The sequence below is a fragment of the Equus quagga genome, chromosome 6, assembly GCF_021613505.1.
Source record: "Equus quagga isolate Etosha38 chromosome 6, UCLA_HA_Equagga_1.0, whole genome shotgun sequence".
Classification (NCBI taxonomy): Eukaryota; Metazoa; Chordata; class Mammalia; order Perissodactyla; family Equidae; genus Equus; species Equus quagga.
This window is the reverse complement of record NC_060272.1, coordinates 79,946,878-79,957,714: the sequence shown is the minus strand read 5'-3', so window position 1 is coordinate 79,957,714 and position 10,837 is coordinate 79,946,878.

Sequence of the window (10,837 nt, the reverse complement as noted above, 5' to 3'; positions counted from 1 at the left end):
TGACTCAGCCATTCTACTCCTCGGTATTTACCTAAGACAAATGAAAGCCTGTGTCCATCAAAAAGACCTATACCTAAATGTTCATATCAGGTCTATTGTAATAGTAAAAAACTGGAAACAAGTCAAGTAACTTTCAACTGATGAGTGGATAAACAATTTGTGGTATATCTATGCAAATGAATAAAAATGAATGATCTGATAAACACAATAACAAGAGAATATCAAAATAATTATGCTGAGTGAAAGTCAGATGACCCACTAAAGTACATTCTATTTACATAAAATTCTAGAAAATGCAAAATAAGCTATAGTGGCAGATGAGTGGTTGCCTGGGTTTAGGGAGGCATGGGCAGGGAGATGCAGGAGGGAGGGCGCACACACTGGCATGAGGAACTTTTACAGGTGATGGATATTTTTGTTATATTGATGTGGTGATTTCATGGCTGTATATATATGTCAAAACGTATCAGAATGCACATTTTTATGTATGTGCATTCTATGGTATGTCAATTTTTCCCTAATAAAATTTTAAAAATTGCCAGATATTTCCTAAAGTGTTTTAAAGCAATTTACATTCCTACCAGCAATGTATCAGAGTTACTGTTGCTTATGCTTTTTTGACAACACTTGGAGTTATCAGTCTCTTTCATTTAGCAATTTGATGGGTTGGGTGCTAGTATCTATTTGTGGTTTTACTTTGTGCTTCTCCGATGACTAATGATGTTCAGCATGTCAACACACATCTTGGCTATTTGTGTAGCTTCTTTTCTGAAGTATCTATTCAAGTCTTTTGCCTGTTTAAATGTTTGTTGATAAGTTATAGTTTTTAAAGTATATATTCTGGATACAAATCCTTTCTTAGAATGATTTTGTGACTATTTTCTCATAGACTGAGGCTTGTCAATTCATTTTCTTCAGTTTTTTGGTTAGAATTTGTCAATTTTGACAGTCTATCATTTGTTTTGGGTGGGAGGTATTGCTTTATATCCTAAAAAATCTTTACCTGAACCCAAATAATGAAGCCATTCTTCTATGTTTTCCTCTAAAAGCTTTTTAGTTTTAGCTTGTATATTTAGCTCCAGGGTTTGTCTCCTAGTCCTTTGGGGTTAGTATGAGATAGGGATCAAAGTTCATTTTTGTTTTGCGTTTGGATACTCTGTTGGTTCAGTACGGTTTGTTGAAAATATCCTCATTGAATTGATTTTGCATCTTTGTTGAAAATAGACTATGTGAGTGTGGGTATATTTCTGGACTCTATTCTGTTCCATTCGTTTGTTTATCCTTAAGCTTATATCACACTGTCTCAATTATTTTAGCTTTAGAGTAAATTTTGAAGTCAGATAGTGTAACTGCTACAGCTTTGTTCTTTTTCAAAGTTGTTTTGGCTCTTCTAGCTCCTTTGTGTTTCCATATAAATTTTAGAATCAGCTTCTTAGTTTCTTAAAAATAAAAAAGCTTGCTGATTACAATTGGTGTTGTATTGAACCTATAAATAAATATGGGGGAGAATTGACATCTTGAAAATACGGAGTCTTCCAATCCACTAATATATCTGTTCATTTGTTTAATCTTTGTCTCAGCAATGTTTTGTAGTTTTCTCTGTAGAAAACTTTCATTTCTTTTGTTCAACTTAGTATAGCTATTTGATACTATTGTAAATATCTTTATAAAATTTTTTGTTTGTTACTAGTATATAGACATACAATTTATTTTTATTTTATTATTTATTTATTTAAAGATTTTATTTTTCCTTTTTCTCCCAAAGCCCCCTGGTACATAGTTGTGTATTTTTAGTTGTGGGTCCTTCTAGTTGTGGCATGTGGGATGCCCCTCAGCATGGCTTGATGAGTGGTGCCATGTCTATGCCCAGGATCAGAACAGGTGAAACCCTGGGCCACCAAAGCAGAGCACACAAACTTAACCACCCGGCTACGGGGCCAGCCCCCTAACAATTCATTTTTATATTGACCTTGTCCTCTGAGCCCTGGCTAATCTTTGCTTTTTAGTTATAGTAGTTTTCATTGTTACTGATTCCTTGGAATTTTCTAAAGAATCATCATCTGGAAATAGGGGCAGTTTTACTTTTTCTATTCTTTATGCATTTCACTTACTCTCCTTGCCTTTTTTTTTCTGGTGAGGAAGATTGGCCCTGAGCTAACATCTGTTGCCAATCTTCCTCTTTTTTTTTTTCTCCCCAAAACCCCACTACATAGCTGTATATCCTAGTAGTAGGTCATTCTAGTTCTTCTGTGCAGGATGCCACCAGAGCATGGCTTGGTGAGTGGTGTGTAGGTCTGAGCCCAGGATCCAAACTGGCGAACTCCGGGCCGCCAAGGCGGAGCACGCAAACTTAAACACTCAGCCATGGGGCCAGCCCCTATTCTTTCTTTCTGATGTTGCAGGAATTCTTATTGTATCATTTCTTTTCTGTCTAGCCATTCTTTTGGGGTAGGTCTCTGATAATGAATTTACTTAGTTTTCCTTTGTCTGAGAAAGTTTTGATTTCCCTTTCTTTCCTGGACAATATTTTCACCAGATATAGGATTTTCCATTGACAGTTCTTTTCTTTCAGCGCTTGAAAAGTGTTTTGCCACTTCCTTTTGACTTGGTGTTTTCAGATGAGAAATCCACTGTCATTCAAATGGTTTTCTCCTGTAGGTAGGGTGTCATTTCTTTCACTGCTTTCAGGAATTTTTTCCTTTGTCTTTAATTTTCAGAACTAACTGGGTCTTGGCTTTGATTTCTTTGTATTTATTCTGTTTGGGGTTGACATAGCTTCTTGAATCTGTAGGTTTATGTCTTTTGCCAAATATGGGAAATTTTCAGCCATATTTCTTCAAATACTTTTTCAGCCTCACACTTTTTCTCTTCACCTTCTTGAAGTCCAATGACAAGAATGTTAGACCTTTTGTTGTAGTCCCACAGGTCCTTGAGGCTCTGTTCTCCCCCACTGCCTCTGGTTTGTTTCCTTCCTGTTGTTCAGATTGGCTAATTTCTATTGCTCTATCGTCAACCTCACTGAATGTTTCTTCTGTTCCTTCCATTCTACTGTTGAGCCTATCTATAAGTTTTTAATTTTGGTTATTGTATTTTTCAGTTCCATAAATTCCATTTGGCTCTTCATTATATCTTCTGTTTCTTTGCTGAGACTTTCTCTTTTTCATTTGTTTCAAGCATGTTTGTAGTTTCTCATTGAAACATTTTTATGATGGCTGCTTTAAAATTCTTGTCAGATAATTCCAACATCTCAGTGTTGGTGCCTATTGTATTTTCTCATTCAAGTTGGGCTTTTCCTGGTTCTTGGTATGATGATTGATTTTTTATTGTATCCTGGACAGTTTAGGTATTATGAAAACTTGGGTCTTATTTAAATCTTCTGTTTTATCAGCCCTCCTCTGAGACTGTCCCCACGGGGGTGGAGGGTGCTATCTCATTTCTGCCAAATGGGTGTGGAAGTCCAGGTTTTGCGTTTGACCTCCTCTGAGACTCCAGTGGGGAGAGAGGGTACGTCATTGCTGTTGGGCAGAGGTGGTATTTTGAAATCACCAGTATGTCTTCGCTGACAACACCTCTGGTTGTTGTGGAAGGGGTGCCTCATTATTGCTCCCCACATAGTCTCTAATGTAACTGTGGACGGGGTGAAGGAAGTTTCATTATCCTTGGATGGTGGTCAGAGTTCTACATGTTTAGTTCTGCATTTGCTGCACAAGACAAATTTTGGTATTTGTGTTTTCATTATTGTTCAGTTCAAAATATTTTCTAATTTCCTTTGTGATTTCTTTTTTGACCCATTAATACTTAGAAGTGCTATGAAAAGACAAATCCTTCCTGAATTTCTCAGTGTTCTTGCAAAGTCTTGGCTTCCTGAGCTGTGAAAATGATATGTTAAGATGCTTGCTTTTAATTCCCCTAGAAACACTAGATTTTCAATATCACTTTGCAGCCATTTGTCCCCTAAAGGTAGAGCTAATTACTGCCATCCGAAGAATAATACATCTTCTGTTATCTCCCTGGGAGCCAAATGGTTACATTCCAAAGGAGGGACCTAGGCTAATGACAAGGGTGACTGAGTAACCCAGAGACCTCAGGAGTGATTTTGAACATTATCTTCCTATGTGTTTATATTTCAGAGAGAAAAGCCTGAATTATAAACTCAGACACTAGTCTTCCTCTCCAGAGAGATTTATTTACATTCCAAAGAGTAAGGACACAGGATCCTTTCTCCTTTCTTAGGAGGAGGGGTGGATATTCCTACTTCTATATAAGTGGGCAAATTCATATTCTGGGATTCCTTTCCAACAGTACAATCCCACCATACATGTGTAAGTTTATGGAGTCTGGCTTTTACTGCATTGTCTGCAAGGTGTAGGCATGGAGGACTGACACTGTAATGTCACTCTGGCTCTTCTTGATGTGAATTAGTCTGATCTCTGGCCAAGGTGACTGTTGTTTCTGCTAATTTCTCTATATAAATATGTAACTGTGCAAGTAGATTAGCATCTTAGACCCTTCACTTAACAAGCGTGTCTATTAATTTCCAATAATTTAGGCTTTTCTAGATATTTTATTGCTGTTGACTTCTAATTTTATTCTGTTGTGGTCAAAAAACATTTAAAAATATTTCAGTCTTTTGAAATTTGCTGAAATTTGTTTAATGGTCCACCATGTGGTCTGTCCTAAAAGTGTCCCACGTGTTAATGAAAAGACTGTGCATTCTGCAGTTAATGGGTGTTGGGTTTGCCGGGTGTCAGTTAGGTCAAGATGGTTGATAATGTCATTCAAATGGTTTTACATTCTTACTGATTTTTGATACAGCTGTTTTATCAATTATAAAGAGGGGGATTTTAAATGTTCCAACTTTGACTCAAGGTTTGTCTGTTTCTCCTTTTAGTTCTCTTTTTACATGTATTTTGAAGCTTTGTAATCAGGCAAATATACAAGTGTTATTCCTTCCTGAAGTACTGATCCTTTATCATTATGAAAGTATTTTTTTCTGATGGCTAATATTTGCATTATATTTTTTTCATCCTTTTACTTTTAACTTGTTTGTGTCTTTGCGTTTAAAATGGATTTCTTAGAGACAGCATATAGTCATATAATAGGGTCTTACTTCTCTTTAAATAATTTGATCTGACATTCACTGCCTTTGAATTGTAGTGTTTATACATTTACATTTAAGTTAGGAGTAAGGTCTGCTATTTGTTCTCTATTAGCCTCATTTTTTGTGTGTGCGTGTCACTTCTTAACTTCTTTTGGGTTAACAATTCTTTTTCCTTCTTCATACCTTAACTTGAAAATGGACAGTTTGCCCATGTGAAAGTAATCTGTAGGAGCAGCACAATAAAGATCACACATATTATTAAATGTTTCGTGTTAACTTTATTTTTAATCACAATCTTAAATTACTTTTAAATTATGTTCAATAAATTATCCCTGACTGAAATCAAAGACTCATTTGTGGTGTTAGTACGATCTTGACAGCCTCAGGACACGTGGGGCTGATTCCTGCCAGGCAGCTTTATCTCCACTCGAGGGAGGTTTTCTATTGAGTGTGCTCTTCATTTATTTTGACAACTAAAGTTTGTTAAAATTTCTGAGAAGCAGATGTTACTCTGTATTTATTTTAAAGCCATAGGAATTTAATTGAGCTGATTGCTGTGATGCTGAGATTTCATTATTTAGAAAGGGAGGTGACAAATTCATGGTAGTTCTTACAGCCTCTATTCCAGCTGTTTAAAAACCACTACTGACAAGTACTTATTGGTCACTAAAATAATATAAAAGTAGCACATGCTCACTGAGAAAAAAATTCTAAACAGTGTACAAACATGTGGAGAAAGAACTAAGTTTTCCCCCCGTCTGCCCACTTCCACGTGCCCTCCTTGCACCCAGGGTAAGTAGTACTAACAATTTGGTGTATATCCTTCTAGATAGTTTTCTGTGTATATAGAAATTACATACATACATATATTTACACATATGCACGTGTGTATAACATATACTTTTAAAAAATGGAATCATACTATACACTTTATTCTGCAACTTGCTTTTCCCCCCCCAACTTTTTATTTTGAAATATAGATCCACAGGAAGTTGCAAAAAAAAAAAGTACAGGGAGATCCAGTGTATCTTTCACTGTTTCCCCCAATGGTAACATCTTGCTTTCTTGCTTAACTATAGTACAATATTAAAAGCAGGAAATTGACATTGGTACAATCTACAGAGCTTATTTCAATTTTACAGTTTTACATGCACTCACTTGTTTGTGTGTATATATAGTTTTCTGTGCAATTTTGTCACATGCATGGAATTGTGTAACCACCACCACAATTAAGGTACAGAACCGTGCTATCACCACAAGGCTCACTCATGCTCTCCCTTTATAAGTATATTCCCCACTTCCCACCCTCTAGCAACCACTAATCTATTCTCAATGTCTATAATTTTGTTATTTCAAGAATGTTATATAAATGGAATTATTTATATTGGCTTATTTCACTCAGCATAATTCTCTTGAGAGCCATTTGAGTGGTCGCATGTGTCAATAGTCTGAACTTGCTTTTCTTCACTCAGCAATCTATCATGGATCTTCCTTGTCAGTTTACGTAGATCTACTTCTTTTTATTTAGAAGATGCATGAGATTGCAGAGAATGGATTTATCCATTAATTATTTAACATCTTTTAATTATGGACATTTAGTTTGTTTCTTTGTCCAGTCCCAAATAATGCTGCCATGTGTATCTGTGTACAGCCCTATCTCTCTCTCTGTATCTATATCTATACTCCTCCAAGTGGAACTGGGGTCAATGGTAAGCACTGGTATTGCCAAAATACTTTCCAGTAAGACTGTACCAATTTACACCACCACAATCACGCTCTTAGACAGAAGGTACTACTGAACTTTTTTTTTCCTGTTTACTCTCCCTGTAAACAAAGATTATCTTTGATAATATGTGGTTGCGGTAGAAAATTTAAACAATAAGAGAAAGTAAATTACCCTAAGGTCTACCATCCAGAAAGTACTACTGTTAATATTTTGGTATACATCCCTCCAAATTTCTATGTCTGCATAGTTATTGTTTCACATGTAGGGAATTACAGTATTCTTTCAGAAACTATTTACTGAGCATCTACTACAGGTCTGGCTCTATTATAGGCACTGGGGTATAATGGTAAATGAGAGAGTGTTACAAGCTTTTCCCACAAAGAACTTGGTCTTTTTGCTTCTTGTCTGGTTTTTATTTTTATGTATATGAATACACATATGAATATATGAATAGAAATATTCATGTAATATATAACATACAGGCAAAACATGAAAGATCCCTTCGCCACCAGTCCACTTACCACTCCCCCTTCTCCCACCATGTTGGTGTTTCCTTGCAGTCTCCTTCAATGCTTTTATAATGTTTATTTTTATCCTCAATTTTTAGAATAATATGTGCTTATCATAGAAAAAAACAGATAAAACAAATCCACTTAAAATCACAAAACCAGAGCACAGTATCCAAGATACTCCTTATATGACTGAGATCATACATGTGGGTTTGCACCTGCTTTTTCATTTATCATGCATAATTCCCTACGTCAAAGTCCAAAAGCACTGGTATTTCTATTAGTTTGAGTTAGCATTACCCTCAGTCACTAAAGAAAGGGAGTCTAGCAGTCTCTGGAGGCAAAACATTTCATCTTAAAAACAGAAAACAGCATCAGGCCTATGGAAATATTTCAATTAAAAAAGCTTCTCTTGAGGCCGGCCCGGTGGCACAGTGGTTAAGTGCGCAAGTTCTGCTTTGGCGGCCTGGGGTTTGCCAGTTCGGATCCCGGGTGTGGACATGGCACCGCTTGTCAAGCCATGCTGTGGTAGGTGTCCCACATATAAAGCAGAGGAAGATGGGCACAGATGTTAGCTCAGGACCAGTCTTCCTCAGCAAAAAGAGGAGGATTGGCGGCAGATGTTAGCTCAGGGCTAACCTTCCTCAAAAAAAAGCTTCTCTCTTAATAATCAGTATTAAAAAAGACATTAAGCAATAAAGCACAGAATATATAACTGAATGCTTGTAAGACATCATTATTTAATCTATACTACTAGAGTATTAGCAATAAAGCGTGTTTTCCATTTCACTGTTTCATGATGTCTCTACATAGTACAGTGTATAAAATGCGGGCATACCTCGATCTGCAGCTACAATCTAACCTGATCGCACTGCATAACTCTGCCCCCATGCCGTCTCTTCCCTCACCCACAGACCAGTGGACAGGCACTGAATGTGCACTTCTCAAAGGTGGTCTAACTATTCCACCTATAAAATGTTTTTCCAATTTCATATAAAATTAAACAAAAATATTTATAAAATGTTATTCTACTATCTATAACACGTCATCACCTCAGAACATCTAAAATCCCCAGATGTTTCAAAACAAGGAAATTAATTTCATCCACTACAAACAAAGGCATGTTAAGGAAAATACACATATGGAACTAAGTATAATTTGGAGTATTTTCTAAAAACGCACAGACTGGCATAGAACCTTTCCTTTTATACTTTCTGTTGTAACTTTTCCAGTAAAGAGTTCATAAATGTGATGTAGCTCAAAGAGATGGATTAACAACATCAGGTCCAGAAGACAGTCCTTTTCTATAAACCCCACCAAAGGACACTAGGTTTTGAATTTAACAACCCCCAAAAAGTATAAAAAAACGTTATTTTACTATTCGTAACAAATATCTTCAAAGCCTCTAGAAAGACTAGATGTTAAAATATGGACCTAAAATGTTCACTCCACACACAGCTGTTTGGAATAAAATGCATAGTAGATAATGGTTATAATCTGCAAGTGTCTCCTAAATATGAATATTTTGGCAAACTCTTTCCTTCTTACTTTTTTATCTTCCCCACCTACCTAAGGGACAAATAGAGGCAGGTTGTACTACAGAGATAGAGTAAGAATTTCACTTCTTAAAAGTAATGTTTATAATTATTTCTCATGGGATCCCGTGGCTGAATGGTTAAGTTCACATGCTCCGCTTTGGCAGCCCGGGGTTTTGCCGGGTTCAGATCCTGGGCGCGGACTTAGCACGGCTCATCAGGCCACGCTGAGATGGCGTTCCACAGAACACAACCAGAAGGACCTACAACTAGTATATACAACCATGTACTGGGGGGCTTTGGGGAGAAGAAGAAGAAGAAAAAGAAAGATTGGCAACAGATGTTAGCTCAGAGCCAATCTAAAAAAAAAAAATTATTTCTTATGAATTTAACCAAAAGAGTGTACAAAAATGTATCTACTAACTATATTTGTCATGAAATTAGGACATGCACTTTTCTATTATATACACTACATATACAGCAACATTAGAGTGAATGTGTATAATTCCCTTCTCTCCTTCATCTACTCAGTGAAAAGTACAGATAAATGTATTTTCAGAGCGGCTGAACATTCATATTAGAAAGACAACCTCTTTAAGAATACTGAAAATATTAACCGTATTTTACTACATCTACTTTTAACATATAGTGAGCACGTCTAAATGTCTAGAAAAGCTAGATATTTTAATTAAGGACTTCAGTTTAATCAGTATATACACTACATATACAGGAGTCCTGAGTAACAACGCACATATGGAAAAATGGTCCTAACATGCACATTCTGGTGGGACCCTTCCCCCTCCCTCACTGCCTTCTGCCCTCCCCTCCAACTCTGGAAACAAACGTGGACATGAGTCCAAGAAGTGATGCAGAGATTGCATTTCCAAGTCATTTCCGGATGATGTTTCTCTCCAGTGAATTTTAACAGAAAGATGATTACAAAACAAGTGGTTTTTCTAATTGTACTTTTAGCATTCATTGACTTCTCTGCATCTAGAAAGGCTAAATGTTGCAAACAAGGGCTTGAAGTTTATTTTAAAAGGCTGAGGAAAAAGCTTACAGTGGCTTGTCCATATTATATGCACAGGTTTATAGCTGGTACATCTTCCAAACAGATGGTCGTCATTCCGTGTGGCCAAATGAGGCGCATCATAAGCCCGAGTTTTTGCTCTCTGTACCAAGAACACCCAGAGGCCCCTGTTGGCCTGCTGATGTCCTGGGCTCTCTCAAGGGTGGCCTGGGCCTGGCAAAGTTGGGCCTGAGGACTTTATCTCACCATTTCAGCTTGGGGGGTGCCCATGTGCCCCCAGGGGCTTGGAGGTGTCAGGGGCAGCTGCTGCCTCACTCCTGGCTCAGCCCTGGAAGGCAGGGCTGGATGTGGCAGCACTCGCCCATCCTCTGGAGCAGGTGCTCAATAAGTAGGCTGTTTTAACACACACATACACAACATGTACTGTTAACCCCTAAGTGGGATCATACTATCTATGTGGATTGCTGCAATTTGATTTTTTTTCACTTAATGTCCTCAAGATCATTCCCATGGAGATACTTCAAGTTTTTATGAATATAGCTATACAAAACCTTCTTTTAAATGGTTTCATGGTAGTCTCTAGATGAGAGTAACAGAATTTAGCCAATTTCCTATTGATGGACATTGGTTTTCCTTATTTACTGCTTTGAAGAAAGTCTCAGACAACTAGCCTTATGTTTAGGAAAAAACTCAGATTTCTTTCTTTCCATATAGGGAAAAACCCAGTTGTTCCCTTCCGTATTTCTCTCCTGTGTGTCCACTTTACTACTCACATAGAACACTTCTGGTCACCAAACGTGTGGAGGTCTTTCCCCACACCAAGCAATTCTCTGCAACACCAGCTGGATGTCCTACAATTCAACTCAATCCTGACGCTGTCTACTGGAGCCAGCGGCAGATCCCCAGGTTAAGGGCTCAGTCCCACGAGACTGCCCT